The sequence below is a fragment of the Zea mays genome, chromosome 3, assembly GCF_902167145.1.
Source record: "Zea mays cultivar B73 chromosome 3, Zm-B73-REFERENCE-NAM-5.0, whole genome shotgun sequence".
NCBI lineage: Eukaryota > Viridiplantae > Streptophyta > Magnoliopsida > Poales > Poaceae > Zea > Zea mays.
Window position 1 is genome coordinate 90827491 of NC_050098.1, and position 18994 is coordinate 90846484.

Genomic DNA, 18994 nt, shown 5'->3' on the forward strand with positions numbered 1-18994 from the left:
CGAGGGTCTAAATGTCTTTGGCAGGGACAAGCGGCCCCTCGAGTACCTATAAATACCCTCGTACTGTGCCCAAGCATAAGGAGATTAACGTGGTTTTTACATCCCTTGTTAGCATCACAAACTCTCTTCCCATTCCCCTGTTGGATCAACCTGTCTGAAAGGACAGGTTCCAACAACGACGCCATTAATGGCCACCGTTAATTGTCGCCGGCGCCCCCATTCACCCTCCCCTCGACGCCTCTCCCTCTCCCTCCCTATAAAACCGGACGAGCTCTCCTCTCTCCCTTCACCCGAGCTCGCTCTCCTTCCCTCATTCTCTCTCTCTCTCTCACCATTTGTCAAGCCCGTCGTCGCCGGAGCTTCGCTGGAGTTTCGCCGGAGCCGCGCCTCGCCGTCCCGGCCGCGCCCTGCTCCCTGCTCGCTGAGAGCTCCCCCGTGCACAAGCTCTAGCCCAAGGTAGAAGAAACACTTTTTGTGTTTTAGCCCCTAGTTTTGTATAAAAAACAATTCCGAGATTTTTAGTTTAGAAATTACCGAAAAGAGACTCCGATGTATATGTGTAATCGTAAACAAGCCTCGCAACGATATTGTGAGAGGTGTATGAATTTATATTTCAAAAAAAAAATTACGTCACTAGTCACTAAATTGGTAATTTTTATAAATGTTTACGATTAGTCTCGCTTTAGCACATAAACAATAATTGTTAGTAATATTTTAAGTATAATTTTATGGATATAAAGAAGTAGAAGAAAACACTAGACCACATATTTTCGGTCAGATAAAAATAGGTTTTTACTAGTCATAATAAAGGTATTCTTAAGTATAGCACTTAATTACTTAGAATTAGTAAAACACTTATTCATGTCATAATAATCATGATTATGTTATTAAAAGTCCAATTAGTAATGTACATTAATTCTTAGAATATTAATGTTAGAGGAATTATAAATAAACAATTTTAGCTATACATATAATTTCTATGTAGAAATAAAGGGATAAAACTCAAAAAGTCTATTATTAGTAATAAATCCATAAAGATTCTTAATATATGTTTATCTACATTTTGCTAGATAAAACTAGTGTCATAATCACTAACTCATAATTTCACCAATAATGACTCGCAGTAATAGTCATAATGAATTAATAAGTACTTATGCTTTAAGACGTATTTATGAAGCGTCCCGATCCTCTGGGACTCAAATGTGATACAATTACTAGTCCCAGGAGGCTAGTAAACACATTTATACATCAGATGATTCCAGATCTGCTTAAACGAGACAAACCTATAAAGGTGGCGAACAACTTTAAGAGTTGGTCCACAACTCGGGACATATCATCAGAGTGGGGCCGAAGCAGCCCGATATACGCAGCGAAGCAAATCAGCGGTCCAACAGCCACAGGCAAGGTTGGGAACAGTCGTAACTCTTACCCAATCTCCTTTTTCTGAAAAACAACAAATAAGCAAGGGTGAGTACAAACGTACTCAGCAGCCCACCTTCACTCGCGAAATGGGGAAATCAGATATAATGCATGGAATATGTGGAGCTCAGGATATTTTGCAGAAACAGCAATATTTTATGCAGAGTTGTTTTGAAAAACATTTTGTATTTTTGCAAAGCGCATCCTCTCCAAAAGGATCAGGAAGTTTTTCAGTATTATAACAAAATCCCCAGGACTAAACCATCCAGGTATCTCAGAAGTTCCCACTGGTTTTCATTTTCAAAAACAGCTACTGGACTTCCCGTCCACCATAGCTCACGGCTCATCCGCCGAACCTTTTAAAAACCACTTTTCTCAAAACCATCTCTTTTTTTTGGAAAACAAAACATTAATTGCCATAACATACCAGACTCGTCCATTCCTGTGGACACAGACTATTCAAATAGGTTTGAACTCTGCGCAGAGGGGTACACTTTACCCACTAGTTCGACTCTGCGATCCCATGGCCAATGAGACCCGAATCCGACTCTCTTTCTTTCCCGCACGTCCTAACCTTAACGGTTATCCGGAAGGAGTCAGGCCACCACCATGTCCAAACAGGACAAAACTTTCCCCCTCCATATCCTCTCGGTGCTCCCCAGCCTTCATAACCCTGGGGTTGGACCGTACGAGTTCAGATTGAGTGATTGCCCACACAGTCTCGAGTGGTTGTACTATTAAAGAGTACAGGTAGTGAAGATGACAAACCGGTCCTTATATGAGGGGACAATCCTTCTGCTCATGCCTAAACCAGCTGAGCCAACACCTTAGGCCCTCCCCTAAACCAGAGAGTCCCTGATTATCCCACTCACAAGGTGATAAGGGTGAAAACCCTTCATCACACACATTTTGAAAAGCATTTTCTTTTGAAAACTCACACCTGTTCTCAAATCATTTGGAATATATATATCAGGGATTGATTGCGGCAAGCGGCTGGGTGGCCATATTAACTTGTCTCAAAATCATATCATGCATAAAATAACAGGCTGAGGGTTGTGGTTGAAAAATCATAGGTAATTTATGCATCAAAGGGATCCAGTGAGCTTATCGTGCTTACTCGGCGAAGGGGGAAGGAGAGCTCGTGGAACTGGCTTCTAGCTCCACCGCCTGGCGTAGACTTGCAGATCTGGCCTCCACGAGACGGCACGAACGCTCCGATAACTATGCAACATGAACCAGCAAACATACAAACCAGCAAGTATACCAACAAATATTTAGTATAGTGGTCAGAATAGCGATATATGGATGGGTAGAGTCTTGAGTAGAATCTGTGTCATGTGGTGTTGTGATATTACTGGTGGTGGAGCGGAGGTGCTTACCAGGAGGGTAGACTGGAGGCGAAGCAACACTATGCGTGTAGCCGGCAGAGCGGAGTAACTGAGTGGGTGGGGTGTTTGCCTTGGCTGAGGGTGTTGAGTGTGTGTGGAGAGGGAGAGGGTAGCTGGGTGTATTTATAGCTGGGTGTATGTGGTGTAGCACAGTGAAGTTCACTGTTGGTGAGAATAGTGACGAATGAATCGTCTGACTTAGTATGAACATGAGAGTTATAGGCAGAATATGGGACAAGAGTATTTTGGGAGTTTTCTGGAATATGGACCATGCTTAAGAGATGACATGGTTGGATAGGGAATAGTTTGATAAGAATTTAGAAACGAGAATTATTGGAATCTGAGTTTGGGAGCCTGATTCGAAGGAATCTCAAAGTTAAGCGTGCTCAACTTGGAGAAACCTAGGATGGGTGACCAGATGGGAAGTTCCCACTGGAAAGAAAATCACAGTCACCGGAGTTCGTATGACTGGAATATGGGTCTGGCTGGTCTTAGGTGGACTGGACAACATGATGTATGAGTAGTTGAAATTTGGGGTGATCGGCTAATCGATGAATAGTAACGATGAATAGTAACGACGAAAAAGTTACTAGATATCATCGATGAGTAGTAACGATGATGAATAGTAATGATGATGAATTGTAATACTAAATAGTAACGATGGTGAATAGTGTCAAGTGAATAGTAATGATGAATAGTAACAGTGAATAGTGATGGTGAATAGTCGTATGAACGAACGATGAACGATGAATAGGAACTATGAACGAATGGACGAACGATCGATGATCGGACGAACGAACGATCGGAATTTCGGCAGCATAACAGCAGGACAAAGATTATCTGGAAGAACGATGAATAGGGACTATGAACGAACGATGAACGATGAATAGGAACTATGAACGAACGATGAACGATCGAATGATCGAACGAACGAACGATCAGAATTTCGGCAGCATAACGACAGGAAAAAAATTATTTGGACGAACGAACGGACAAACGATCGAACGATCGGACGAACGAACCATGAACGATCGGACGAACGATCGAATGATCGGACGAACAAACGAACAAACTAAGAATAGGGGACGAACGATCGAAGAACGATCGAACGATCCTTGTGCTAGTGTGTGCTTGTGTGGAACATGGAGTGGGTGTGTGTGTGGGGGGGAAGAGAGTTGCCATGAAATGGCTTGGGGTGGGATGAGAGGAGGCCCTTGCCCCTCTATTTATAGCCATGGTGGGGGGATTAGGGGGAGGGATGAGAGGATTAGTGGGAGGATGAGATGATTAGTGGGAGGTTAGCATGTATTTGTCTTGTATAAGTGAGATTTGCTTATAGAGCTCATCGTATGACACTGGAGGCGTACGTATACGTATGAGCATGAGGAAAGTTATGAAGAAAATATTTATAGGGACTTGAAAAATGATTCTGAAGGTATTTCTCAAGAGGAAAAATACTTGGAGATATATTGGTGGAATATTTGGACAGTATTTCTAGAAAGAACTTGAAGGGGATTACTCGGGAAATATCTGGGCAGTATTTCTGTAAACAATTTGAGAGGGATCACTGGGGAAATATTTGTAGGATATTTTGAGGAGGATTTTAGAGAGAATATAGACCACTATACTTTATTTGTTGATATCAACTCGCAAACAAACATTTTGAAATTCATTTTGAATTTAGAGCAAGTTTGAGAAAATTTCATGATTTGAATTTTTGGGATGCTACAAATCTACCCCACTTAAAAGGAATCTCGTCCTCGAGATTCGGCTCAGAAGGGTTATGGGTATAGCTTTACTTCAGCTACATATCTTCACTTTGCAGACTCTTCGAGGAGATGGAACTTCAACAAAATCTGGCCTTTCAGGAGCATCCGGTTGCCGATTGCAAACGCTGATTCTGGCTACTCAAAGATCATCTTCAGGCTTCAGCTTTCGCTTGGCAGCTAGCTTATTGAGGAAGCATCGATGCTAACACACAAACCTTTCTCTTGCGAACTCCCTCATGGATTCCTTCCTTGATTAGTCTTCTGGTGCTTCATCAACAAAACTTGGGTGACCACTTCTCATCCAGAAACTTATATGCTTTCATGATCTGGTACTCCACAAACTTGCTACAGGCCTTCTTCTTTTTCTCCATAGCAGGAACCTTACTGGAATACTACCCCACTTAAAAAGAATGAGGGTAGATCTCTTGAATCTTGGGTATTTGAACTCCTTGAAGTACCACATAACAAGGGTGTTACGTGGCCTTCTTCTGCTTGAGGAGGCTGCGGAGAAATGACTGACACAGGGTTGATTCTAGGAGAACCTTCTTCTTATCATCTCTTCACTATCTTCTTTTCACTGACCCTTTCTTTCTCTTTGCTCTTCCCACTGGAGGATTCTATCAAAGAGTATTACTATCATAGACTGGAGGAAACCAAAGACTATGAACCATGTGCAACAGTCTTCAACCCAAGAATCACCAAGCATTGTGATCTTAGGGGCGAGGGAGTGGGAAAATGGAGTTGCTTGCAATTTGGCAGAGGGGATTTTATCGGGGCTTTTTTGCTTTGTGCGAGATGGGAGTTGAGGGAGCTGGTGGGGGGGGGAGGGGGTTTATAGGCGAGCGGGGGTGTTCGGTTGCGGAGTAGTGGTGATGGAGTAGGTGCTACGCGGCAGCGGGTGCGATAAGGGGAGGGGGCCTGGTGTTGCCGGCGATGATGGTGGCGGTGGGTGCGCTGCAAAGGTGGCGTGGGCGGCGGTAGTGCGCTGCAAAAGGGGGGGCGTGGGGCGGTGGTAGTGCGCATGGAGGCGGGCACGCGTGCGAGGGGCACGGGTGAGTGGTGGGGTCGATGACCCTGATGTTTGTGGTCTCTGGTTCTAAGAATCTTTGCCTCTCTGTATGGTAATAACTCCTTCTGTCCTCTTTTCCTGTTTGCTTTGACTCAGGGGCAGTGCTTTGATTCTCACGGTCGGTCCTTTTGACTGAGCGGCTGGACTGGTTTCTTCTGTAGCTTGTTCCAGGCTTCAAGGGTAAGCTTCTCGGTATCTTCTTGGGTAAAGCACTTTTCTCTTGAGATGGGTTAAGATGAGAATGGAAGCATAAGGTGAGGATTAGATCTAATTTGTGATCTATGTTTTTAGAGAAAACCTTTCTTAAAAAGAAAGAAAACACATAAGTTCAGCAATGATAAGCACAAACAAATCAAATATTTTGAATAGGGGAAGAATAGAGTTTTTCCAAAGCACGAACTACTCAGATTCGGGGGCTAAGCATAACTACTATTGCTTGGCTCCTGAATTGAGAACTATGCTAAATGCAACTTATGAGCACTAACGTTAAAGCATCACATATGCACTCAAAAGGGAGGAAAACATCAAGCGAAATTCATTTTGAAATGCCCTAGGGGGCAACACAATTAGAGTTTTTCAAAACACGAGTCTACACGATTACCTCTCATACATGCAGGGCTCTGGCCAAAGTGAAGAAAAACTTCACTACCCAATGCACGCAGAGGACTGGGTATAACTAACTCAGATCTGGCAGCTTCTCTTCTGGCAAGGCTTGCACACAACTTCAATCTGAGACATCTCCTGGATGGGTCAATAGGGAGCTGATGTTGATGACTTCTTCTGGCAGTGATTTGAGATGGCAGGACAGGGTCGAACTCTTCTTCAAGCGGGACTGGCTCTTGTAGATCCTCTGAGGGCGGCGGTGCTTGCGGGGTGCTTGCAGCTTCTTCCTTGACCTCAAGGGACGGTGCTGGAATCTTCTTCATGGTGAGGGGCTCAAACAACTCCGGCGGGGGATCTTGGGAGGATTCAGGGTGCTCTTGCTTATCCATAGCCTTAGGGGAGACTGGAATTCCTTCCAAGACTATGGCTCCTTCCGGGAGTTCCCAAGCCTTCTTCTCTCCTCTGACAGAGACCGGGTGACCTTCAAGAATCTGGGGATCTTCAACTCTCATGGGTTGAACTGGGTTGGATGGAGCGGGCTCTTGGATCCGCACGGCTCTACGTTGGTTATGGGTTACCAAGTAGGCCTCCATCAACTTCTGGACGTGCTCATCCTTGGCTTGCTTCAGGGCTTCAACAGCAATGGCTTCACGACTTTCCAAGGCAGCTACACGGGCTTGAGCTGAGGTGAGATCCACATGGAGCTTACGGTTGAGCTTCTCTGCATCTTCTGCTCAGGCAATCATCTGACGGTGGTGCCGAGCCAAGAAATCATACTGTGTATCAAGGGTGAGCAGGTATGCAGTGAGGTACACGACTGTGGGGTCGTCCTCAAGCAGCTGTTGCTCTTCCAATGCACGCATCCTGGCCATCCAAGCGGCACGGTCTCTTTGAAAGGGCGGAAAGAATCTGAGCGGGGTGTCAGTCACTTCTTCTTCATAGATCTGACATAGGGCCCTCAATGCCTTGCGAGCGACGACTTGGCAGGTGTGTCTAAATATGTGCCCAGCAGCAGTGACACTCCATTCCACATGGTGCAGACTGGATCCAATGTATACAGTCATGACACATTTCTCTGTGCCATGCTCGACGAATTCACGACCATCATACTCTGGTTGGCTCCTGATTCCGAGGCGAACTGTGTATGCTCTCAGCAACTTGGGGAAACCATCTTCATTCTGGCAAAAACTGGTTTGGCAGCGAACCTCCATCTGACTTCTGAGAGAAGGAAAGGGGGAAAGCATTTTTGAAATGAAGGGATGAGAGCAAGATTTTTTTTAAGAAAATAGTTTTGACTCAAAAACTTTTGGATCAGGCTAAGGGTTACGTCCTGCGGCCAGCCTAACAGCTCTGATACCACCTGAAGCGTCCCGACCCTCTGGGACTCAAATGTGATACAATTACTAGTCCCAGGAGGCTAGTAAACACATTTATACATCAGATGATTCCAGATCTGCTTAAACAAGACAAATCTATAAAGTTGGCGAACAACTTTAAGAGTTGGTCCACAACTTGGGACATATCATCAGAGTGGGGCTGAAGCAGCCCGATATACGCAGCGAAGCAAATCAGCGGTCCAACAGCCATAGGCAAGGTTGGGAACAATCGTAACTCTTACCCGATCTCCTTTTTCTGAAAAACAACAAATAAGCAAGGGTGAGTACAAACGTACTCAGCAGCCCACCTTCACCCGCGGAATGGGGAAATCAGATATAATGCATGGAATATGTGGAGCTCAGGATAGTTTGCAGAAACAGCAATATTTTATGCAGAGTTGTTTTGAAAAACATTTTGTATTTTTGCAAAGCGCATCCTCTCCAAAAGGAGCAGGAAGTTTTTCAGTATTATAACAAAATCCCCTGCACTAAACCATCCAGGTATCTCAGAAGTTCCCACTGGTTTCATTTTCAAAAACAGCTACTGGACTTCCCGTCCACCATAGCTCACGGCTCATCCGCCGAACCTTTTAAAAACCACTTTTCTCAAAACCATCTTTTTTTTGGAAAACAAAACATTAATTGCCATACCATACCAGACTCGTCCATTCATGTGGACACAGACTATTCGAATAGGTTTGAACTCTGCGCAGAGGGGTACACTTTACCCACTAGTTCGGCTCTGCGATCCCATGGCCAATGAGACCCGAATCCGACTCTCTTTCTTTCCCCGCGTCCTAACCTTAACGGTTATCCGGAAGGAGTCAGGCCACCACCATGTCCAAACCGGACAAAACTTTCCCCCTCCTTATCCTCCCGGTGCTCCCCAGCCTTCATAACCCTGGGGTTGGACCGTACGAGTTCAGATTGAGTGACTGCCCACACAGTCTCGAGTGGTTGTACTATTAAAGAGTATAGGTAGTGAAGATGACAAACCGGTCCTTATATGAGGGGACAATCCTTCTGCTCACGCCTAAACCAGCTGAGCCAACACCTTAGGCCCTCCCCTAAACCAGGGAGTCCCTGATTATCCCACTCACAAGGTGATAAGGGTGAAAACCCTTCATCACACACATTTTGAAAAGCATTTTCTTTTGAAAACTCACACCTGTTCTCAAATCATTTGGAACATATATATCAGGGATTGATTGCGGCAAGCGGCTGGGTGGCCATATTAACTTGTCTCAAAATCATATCATGCATAAAATAACAGGCTGAGGGTTGTGGTTGAAAAATCATAGGTAATTTATGCATCAAAGGGATCCAGTGAGCTTGCCGTGCTTATTCGGCGAAGGGGGAAGGAGAGCTCGCGGAACTGGCTTCTAGCTCCACCGCCTGGCATAGACATGCAGATCTGGCCTCCACGAGACGACACGAACGCTCCGATAACTATGCAACATGAACCAGCAAACATACAAACCAGCAAGTATACCAACAAATATTTAGTATAGTGGTCAGAATAGCGATATATGGATGGGTAGAGTCTTGAGTAGAATCTGTGTCATGTGGTGTTGTGATATTACTGGTGGTGGAGCGGAGGTGCTTACCAGGAGGGTGGACTGGAGGCGAAACGACACTATGCGTGTAGCCGGCAGAGCGGAGTAACTGAGTGGGTGGGGTGTTTGCCTTGGCTTAGGGTGTTGAGTGTGTGTGGAGAGGGAGAGGGTAGCTGGGTGTATTTATAGCTGGGTGTATGTGGTGTAGCACAGTGAAGTTCACTGTTGGTGAGAATAGTGACGAATGAATCGTCTGACTTAGTATGAACAGGAGAGTTATAGGCAGAATATGGGACAAGAGTATTTTGGGAGTTTTCTGGAATATGGACCATGCTTAAGGGATGACATGGTTGGATAGGGAATAGTTTGATAAGAATTTAGAAACGAGAATTATTGGAATCTGAGTTTGGGAGCCTGGTTCGAAGGAATCTCAAAGTTAAGCGTGCTCAACTTGGAGAAACCTAGGATGGGTGACCAGATGGGAAGTTCCCACTGGAAAGAAAATCATAGTCACCGGAGTTCGTATGACTGGAATATGGGTCTGGCTGGTCTTAGGTGGACTAGACAACATGATGTATGAGTAGTTGAAATTTGGGGTGATGGTGAATAGTCGAACGATGAACGATGAATAGGAACTATGAACGAACGATGAACGATGAATAGGAACTATGAACGAACGGACGAACGATCGAATGATCGGACGAACGAACGTTCGGAATTTCGGCAGCATAACGGTAGGGCAAAGATTATCTGGAAGAACGATGAATAGGGACTATGAACGAACGATGAACGATGAATAGGAACTATGAACGAACGATGAACGATCGAATGATCGAACGAACGAACGATCAGAATTTCGACAGCATAACGGCAGGAAAAAGATTATTTGGACGAACGAACGGACGAACGATCGAACAATCGGACGAACGGACAAACGAACCATAAACGATCGGACGAACGATCGAACGATTGGACGAACGAACGAACAAACTAAGAACAGGGGACGAACGATCGAACGATCCTTGTGCTAGTGTGTGCTTGTGTGGAACATGGAGTGGGTGTGTGTGTGGGGGGAAGAGAGTTGCCATGAAATGGCTTGGGGTGGGATGAGAGGAGGCCCTTGCCCCTCTATTTATAGCCATGGTGGGGGGATTAGGGGGAGGGATGAGAGGATTAGTGGGAGGATGAGATGATTAGTGGGAGGTTAGCATGTATTTGTCTTGTATAAGTGAGATTTGCTTGTAGAGCTCACCGTATGACACTGGAGGCGTACGTATACGTATGAGCATGAGGAAAGTTATGAAGAAAATATTTATAGAGACTTGAAAAATGATTCTGAAGGTATTTCTCAAGAGGAAAAATACTTGGAGATATATTGGTGGAATATTTGGACAGTATTTCTAGAAAGAACTTGAAGGGGATTACTCGGGAAATATCTGGGCAGTATTTCTGTAAACAATTTGAAGGGGATCACTGGGGAAATATTTGTAGGATATTTTGAGGAGGATTTTAGAGAGAATATAGACCACTATACTTTATTTGTTGATATCAACTCGCAAACAAACATTTTAAAATGAAATTTGAAATTCATTTTGAATTTAGAGCAAGTTTGAGAAAATTTCAGGATTTGAATTTTTGGGATGCTACAATTTATGAGTATAAATTTGTGATGTATGAATGTGTATGTAATGGTGAATGATTATTCCTGTAATGGTGTATGTTTATTTATTTGGCGTACATATTCTTTTTGTATGTATGATACGCAATGAACCAAACTCGTTCGAGGACGACCCACATGACAGTTTTGAGCAAGGCAAGTGGATTCTCCCTCTGCATATTCTATTTGTACCCAAGTAATGCATATAATAATGTTTACTTTTTGGATATATATTGCATAATTTGATGGGATTGAACTAAATAAGTGTTCCCTAGAATTACCAACCCTATTCCTTGAATTACCCTGGCATAAATGCTATGCTTAGCAATTTTTGCTACTGCTCAACATGATGAATATGAAGTCACTCTTTGATGATACTATGTTCCAGAAAAGTTTTATTATGTTGTTAACCCGATGGTTAAACAAGAACATTTTTGTGATAAATGAAACGTGGAGTGACCACCCAGGATAACAGTGCAACCACGAGTGCTAACATGGCTCTAGCTTTGGTAATTAGCTCGATAGACTTAGTGCTTAGCAACCCTACCTGAAAGATGGGCAAGAGGGGGCGACAGTGGTTTGGTGGCAGCTCACGTTAACATGGGGTGGTAGTCTTTGCTAAGTTTCCTCACCCAGAGGGCCATCAATACTGACGTGGAAACCTTAGCGGGTGGCTTTGTACTAAGGATATTTTGTGAAAGCCTCATAATGGATCCCTAGCCATTCACCTTGGCAGTGTTTACGGATCCGATCAACCCATGCTAGATGGGATACATGGCTTATGGGTAAAGTTGTACCACCTCTGTAGAGTGTAAGACTGATATGTCAGCCGTGCTCACGGTTAAGAGCAACCTGGACCCTCACATGATAATTGAACTTAAAGATGGACAATAAATCGAGATTTGATGATCTACCAATGGTTTGCTTAAGTGGTTTCACTTAAGTACTTTTGATATACTCTTATACCTTTGTTTAATTGGGATACTTGGGATACACGCTGTGGCAGAACCGCCTGAATTATTCCAACTTAAGTGCCCAAGTCACACCTCAAAGGCCGCAACACACTTAAATCAGAATAAGCTGTCAGTCCCTCAGATCTAGTCTGATAGAGCCACTTTTCCTGATAGAGCCACTTATCCAAGTCCCTCAAATACCACAAGCTCACTCGAAGGTGAGTCACAGAAGAAATACAATAAAACAGGAAAACCTCAAATTAAAGTACTGGAGTTCTTACATAAATCGAAGTTTTTCAAGTAGCTGACATAAGTTCACAAATTGAATTGCAGCGGATAGTCGATATCGTCGAAAGCAAGGAATAGGGCAAGGCCTGGCCCACTACTCCTCCTGCTCCTCTCCTGCCGGAGCAGCATCCCACTTGACCGTCCAACCCGGTGGCAGGGTTGTGGGCCAAGTTACACCATCAACCATGTCCTGAAGCGTACCTGCAAAAATTATGCCACAAGCAAGGCTGAGTATACTAATACTCAGCTAGACTTACCCGGTGTGAGGAAACTATTCCTCTACCTCTAGACCATGCAACTGTTTGGCTGAGGGGTTTAGTTTGCCAAAAGCACTAGCTGTATCTAAGGTCAACTTTTAGCTTTTCCATTTTTAGTCTCATTAATTTAGCTAAGTTTGCTCTTTCTAAGCATACATGGTAGCAATCATTTAATACAATCAACAAGTTGTCTCATGTAATCCTAATTTCACTTCTTACTCGATGTAGTACAAGGGGTCAAGCAGTCTCATTAGCTGCGAGAAGCAGACGATTTGAATCGAGTTTTAACCTTGCAAGGTAAACCTAAACACACGACATGTAGGAGCACTCCGTCCCCACACACGTCAACCGTCCCCATCGATTCCCCGTTCGCGGCCAGGGCTCACCGCCTTGGCATACAATGCTCCACTGACCCCGGCTGCCGCCGTGCAGTGACCGCACTTGTACCCACCATAGCTAGCATGGGAGACCCAGTCTCAGGACGAGTGAGGAGAAAAGTCCGCGCCCGGCTTCACTCAGGTACCGGTTACCATATTTCCCGACATGTGTTTAGTACGTTCAAACGCTTGACTCAGGTATCCACACATTAATCCTTAATTCCTTTTCCCGTCTCATGGACAAGGCATCCTCCCTGGATCCAAGTCCATAGACCATCATAGATCCCGTTATCAAGATGAATACAATCAATTCCTGATCTCGCGCGAGTGCTAGAAAAATCACTCGACTTCTACCGAGATCCTAATTAGCAAGGCAGCTACTCGACCTAGCATACTAGTATCCATTTCAAAAAGGAATCCTGAGTTTATGCAACTAAAGGTTTCAAGCAACTCCTACAATTAAGTGCACATTATGAGCCTACAAACATTAAGTGTAGTAAAGTAGCGTATATAAATTGGTTATGCATAAAACCGGGGCTTGCCATCAAATGCTAGGGCTACGGGGAGATCCTCGATGGCAGTCTTGCGAGCTTGCTCCTGGTCTTCCTCGTGGACAACTCCTTGCTCTGGGATGAACACGTACTCTCCATCAGCGAGATTGCAATCTAATGAAGGCAATGAGTAAGATAAATGCATGGCATGATATTTAATTTAGCAATTAAAATTTGATGGGGGATGATCAATTTAATAGGGTAGAGCTTATTCTCATTACTGGAGATTTTTGGTGGTACACTCATCAATTTAGGGTCAAGTTGATTACTGAATGGTTAACCCATTTTTAGTGTTCTACTGATTTTCTTCCTTATATCTTATGGATATTCTTAATAATATTCTTAGCTGCTATGTTGGGGTAATACTTATTAATCTTTCTAATTCCTCTCTTCTCTATTTCTTTTATGCTTTTAAGGTGGGTTTGAACTACAAGATAGCTTAATAAATTTCCAAAAATTATGCAAACATTACAGTGGCTTCTTACTGCTGTATAATTCTCTGTCTCAAAATTTGGGGCTTAAAAAGTGAGGGGTTCTCTCTATACAGAATTATCAAGTGTTTGGGGAAAGGGGGTGTTTTGAACTACAATTCTCTTTTAACAGTAGGTTATTCTCTAAGACCTATTTTTGCTGGCATTTAGATGTTATAACACAACTTTGTGCAAAATTTTAGCCACTAATACTTATTAGTTATTTTATTATGATTTTCTAAAGTTTCTAGCCAAAGGGGTGCTTTCTACTACCACTATACTTGAAAAATATCAAACAACAGATTTCTAATTTTTCCTATCTTTTTCTTTGCGCAAGAGCAATCCGTCTAAAATTTGGTAACCTTTTGCTTAAGGGAAGGGTGGTAGGAATTTCTTGAATTAAATGGCCTTTTTCATGAAGTAGGGGTAATGGGTATCATTTTGTAGTTTTGAATAGGTTTTGCATTTTTCTCTGGTGGCCTACTTCATTAATAATCTGGTAAAAATTTATTTGCCCATTGTTGTACATCTTTTTGCTTACTTATGATTTACTGGAATATGGCTCAATACCAAGTTTTATTTGTTCAACCCACTTAAAATGATGGGCTGGGGTGTTTATCATTTTTGTAGTGGTGTCCTAGTGGTTAAGAGTCCACTGAATTTTTCTTACCAATTTTGAAATTGTTCTTATATTTTTAATAATGGCCTTTCTAGTTTTATTAGTGCCTAATAAAACATTTCACCTTGAAATTGTTCTGTACTAGGGTTCCTTTTATTTTTCCTAGGTTTTTTATTACTTAAGTGGACTAGGAAAAAATATTTGCATCCACTGTTCATTATTTTCTAGTACCTTTCTCAATTTCCTAAGTTTTGGTAAATTATGGCTTTTAATAGATAACCCTGTTTAAATCTTCAATACTAGGGTGCTTAATATTTTTAAACAGTGTCTAAGTGAGGTTTGAACTTCTACGAATTTTCTTAAGTTCAGCATAGAAGCATAACTAATTTTCTTCATTTTAATAAGGTTTGGTCAGTTTTCTTAATTAATTCCAAAATCTAAAATTTAAAACAGAAAGCACAGGGTTCAGTATTTTTATGTGATAGTTCATAATATTTTGAATCTAGTAAAATTGGTTTGACTAAATATGGTTGAATATTTCTTAAGATATAAATTTCCTAAGTTCTCTGCTGAATTTAAAAAGAATAAACAGAAATGGATAAAGGAAAAAGGGTTTTGCACTGGGTCCCTGGTGAAAGGTTTTAAGTGTATTACAGATAGGTCCTCGGTTCACTATTCATCTAAGTTTATGACTCTGAAGAAAACCCCTAGGGTTTTGCGAAACCAAACCCGCGATCCTTCCCCTAATGGAACAGTGACCGCGGCGGAAGAAAAGGGCGGAGGGGCTTACCGGCGGCGAGGTTGCTCCGGTGAGGGGTCGGGTGAGGTCCGGGGGTCCCTGGCGATCACGTCGAGGTGCGGATCGTCGGCGGTGGTGGTCGGAGTAGGTTGGTCCGCGTGCATAGGCGGAGGAGCTCGTCGGCGGCAAGGGATCTGACCTGCTCACGGCGCCATAGTCCAATTGAACGGGTCAGGGAGCATCACTAGAGGTCAAGGAAGACATGTGCGCGAGGAATTTGAGAATGGCTCACCAGATTGCTCGGTCTACGCGCGGCTAAGGGTGACCGAAGTCCGGCGAGGGCGATCCTGGGTCTCCGGTGAGGCTCTGCTGGGTCCGAGGACTTCGAAAGCTTCACGGGCCACAGGCCGAGGCTCGGGCAGTGATGGCGGGCGGAGGAGAGCTCACCGGAGTTGGGAGTTCTTGCTCAGGGCGTGAGGCGGAGTGAAGGGTAGACCGTTGCACACCCGGGGTACTTATAGGCGCCCTCGAGCATGGCTGGGCATAGGCGCGGGGGACAGAAGCCGATCGTGCGCGGCGCGCGCGCAGAGGGCAGCCAGTGCGCGGCCGAGCGCTTGAGCACGCGATCGAACACGTAGAAGTGTGATTCTGCCCAAGTTCAAACTCCTGTTGGCCGACCTAAACGTGCATATCTTGCCAAGGATCCTGTGTAGCGTCTCTTCACTGTGCCAAGGTCTTCCTATCGTGTGTGAGTCCCGAGTGAAGATATGGCCTGGGTGAGAAGATATGATGGCCTGAAGATAGCTCTGTCAGCACTGTCCAAACCGAGACAAAACCTGTGTCAAGTCGTGTCAAATGATTTTGGTTTGTTTTCAAACTTCTCCAGAGTGTTCATAGGGTATTTTGGCGCCATTTTGATATTTGGACTTTATGGATTCGAGTTTTGGAAAATAGGGAACACATCTGAACTTTGGGAAAGGGCTTAAAATTCAGTTTTCTGAATTTCTGAATTTTCCCATAGGGCATTGGTTCATGGGCTGATTTGGGGATTTTGGAAAGTTCAAATGGCAAAACTTTCTTACTATATTTTGTTGGTTATTTTCCCAAGTCTTTTCCCAATTTCTCTTTATGTGCTTAAATGGTTCACTTAGGATCAATTAGGGTTTGTGAGTTCTTCTTTCCTTGAGGTGCATGGCATGATTAAGGAGAATTTCTTAAGATGAAAAAGACTTACTTAAACCTTTGTTATCAATTTATGATGTTCATTCCTCTATTTGGTTCACATGTGATAATGGTTTTGAGTCAGCTCTAGGAAGAAACCCTAGGTGACACTAGGGTGTCACAGCCTTCCCCCCTTAAAGGAATCTCGTCCCAAGATTCGGGTCGGAGTCCTCCCAGGGTGAAGTGAGGGTTAAGGCTTGGTTGAAGGGGGTGATTTATTTGTTAAGGTTCTTCTTGGCAACTGCTCTTCGAATGTCATTCTCTTTGCAACTTCAGAAGGAAGTCCTTTTAATTTTAGTTTTACAACTAACTCTTTTTATATTAAGATCATTTTTCTTATGTTTTGATTCAAAGGACAGGAGGAGGGGTTGGGCATGGTTACGTACCAATTTCCTTAGGTAGACAATCGGGGAAGTTGGAACGCAGAAATCCCTCAGTCTCCCAAGTAGCCTCTTCTTCTGAGTGATTACTCCATTGGATCTTATACATCTTGATCGATTTAGCCCGAGTTTATCTTTCTTTGCAATCCAGAACCTTGGAAGGGTACTCTTGGTACGATAGATCTAGCTCTATCTCCAATTTTGGTTGTGCTATGATCTCAGTCGGCAATCGAACACACTTCTTTAGTTGGGATACATTGTGGATGGCGGACATTTTTGGAGGTAACTTCAATTTGTATGCCACGGGTCCACACGCTTCTATGATCTCATAAGGTCCAATGTAACGAGGGGCTAACTTGCCTTTGATCCCAAACCTCTGCACTCCCTTGGTGGGTGATACCTTCAAATATACGAAATCTCCCACCTCGAACTGGAGATGTTTCCTTCTCTTATCATGGTAACTCTTGTGCCTGGCCTGAGCAGCCTCTAGATTCTTCCTGATTAGCTTGACGTTCCTTTCGGCTTCAGTTACTAAGTTAGGTCCGAAAACTTCTCTTTCTCCAGGCTGAGACCAATTGAGGGGTGTTCGACACCTCCTCCCATATAGGGCTTCAAAGGGTGCCATCTTTAAGCTGGATTGATAACTGTTGTTACAAGAAAACTTTGCCAAGGAGAGGTGCTTATCCTAGTTCTTGCCACAATCGATCACACAAGCCCTCAGCATATCTTCAAGAATTTGATTTACCCTCTCGGTGTGACCATCAGTCTACTGGTGGTAAGCTGAACTTCTGATTAGCTTGGTTCCCAAATACTCTTGTAGTTGTTCCCAAAATCTGGCAACAAATTGGGCTCCTTAGTTAGAGACAATGGTCTGAGGCAATCCTTGCAAACACACAATTCAGTCAATGTACAACTCTGCATACTTCTAAGCCTTATCAGTGGTGTGCACTGTGAGAAAATGTGCCACTTTCGTCAATCGGTCCACAATAACCCAAATTGAATCATGATGACAAGAGGTGTTGGGCAGACCCACAATAAAATCCATGCTGATGTCATCCCATTTCCATGAAGGTATAGATAGGGGTTGCAAAGCTCCAGCTGATTTCAAGTGGCTTGCCTTTATCCTCTGACAGGTGCCACATTCTGATACATATTGGGCTATCTCCCTCTTCATTATGGTCCACCAATACAAGGGCTTCAGATCATGGTACATTTTGGTGCTCCCTGGATGCATGGAGAATTTGGAGAGATGGGCCTCATCCAAGATTTTCTTCTTGAGATCTTTATTTTTAGGAACCACCAATCTTCTTTCGAACCACAATATACCCTTTCCATCTTGGCGGAAACATTTATATTTCTCTATCTTCTGATGGAGGTTCTCTTTAATGATTTGCACTCCCTTGTCACTGAGTTGGGCCATGATGATCTGGTCTTGCAAAGTTGGCTCAATGGAAATGTGAGACAAAGCACCAGAAGGAATCAGTTCAACCTTCATTTTGCTCAACTCATCACACAGGGTGTTGATGCGAGAATCCATCATAATACAGTTGCATTGCACTTTCCGACTCAAGGCATCTGCCACCACATTGGCCTTCCCTGGGTGATAATGTACCTCCAGGTCATAGTCCTTGATCAGCTCTAGCCATCTTCTCTGCCTCATGTTGAGATCAGCCTGAGTAAAGATGTACTTAAGGCTCTTATGATCTGTAAAGATGTTGGAGTGGGTTCCCATCAAATAGTGTCTCCACATTTTCAATGCATGGACCACGGCTGCTAACTCCAAGTCATGAGTGGGAATATTTTTCTCATGAGGCCTGAGTGCTCTCGAGGCGTAATCAATGACTCGGTTGTCTTGCATCAAGACACAACCCAGTCCAGTGCCAGAGGCATCACAGTACACATCAAATGGCTTGCTGCTATCGGGTTGCGCTAATACCGGTGCTGTGGTCAGATGTTGCCTCAATGTATGGAAGGCATCTTCACACTTCTGACCCCAAACAAACTTGGCTTATTTCTTCAACATTCAGTTATGGGCTTCGCAATTCGAGAGGAATTCGGAATGAATCTTCGATAATAACCAGCCAATCTCAGAAAACTTCGAATCTGACGGACAGTCCTTGACGGCTTCCAGTTCATCACCTCTTGCACCTTATCAGGATCAACAGCTATGCCTGCCTGAGAGATAGTGTGACCCAAGAATTTGATCTCCTTTAGCCAAAAATCACATTTTGACAATTTGGCATAAAGACGGTGCTCTCGCAGACGTTGAAGCACTACATGCAAATCACCGGCATGCTCTTCA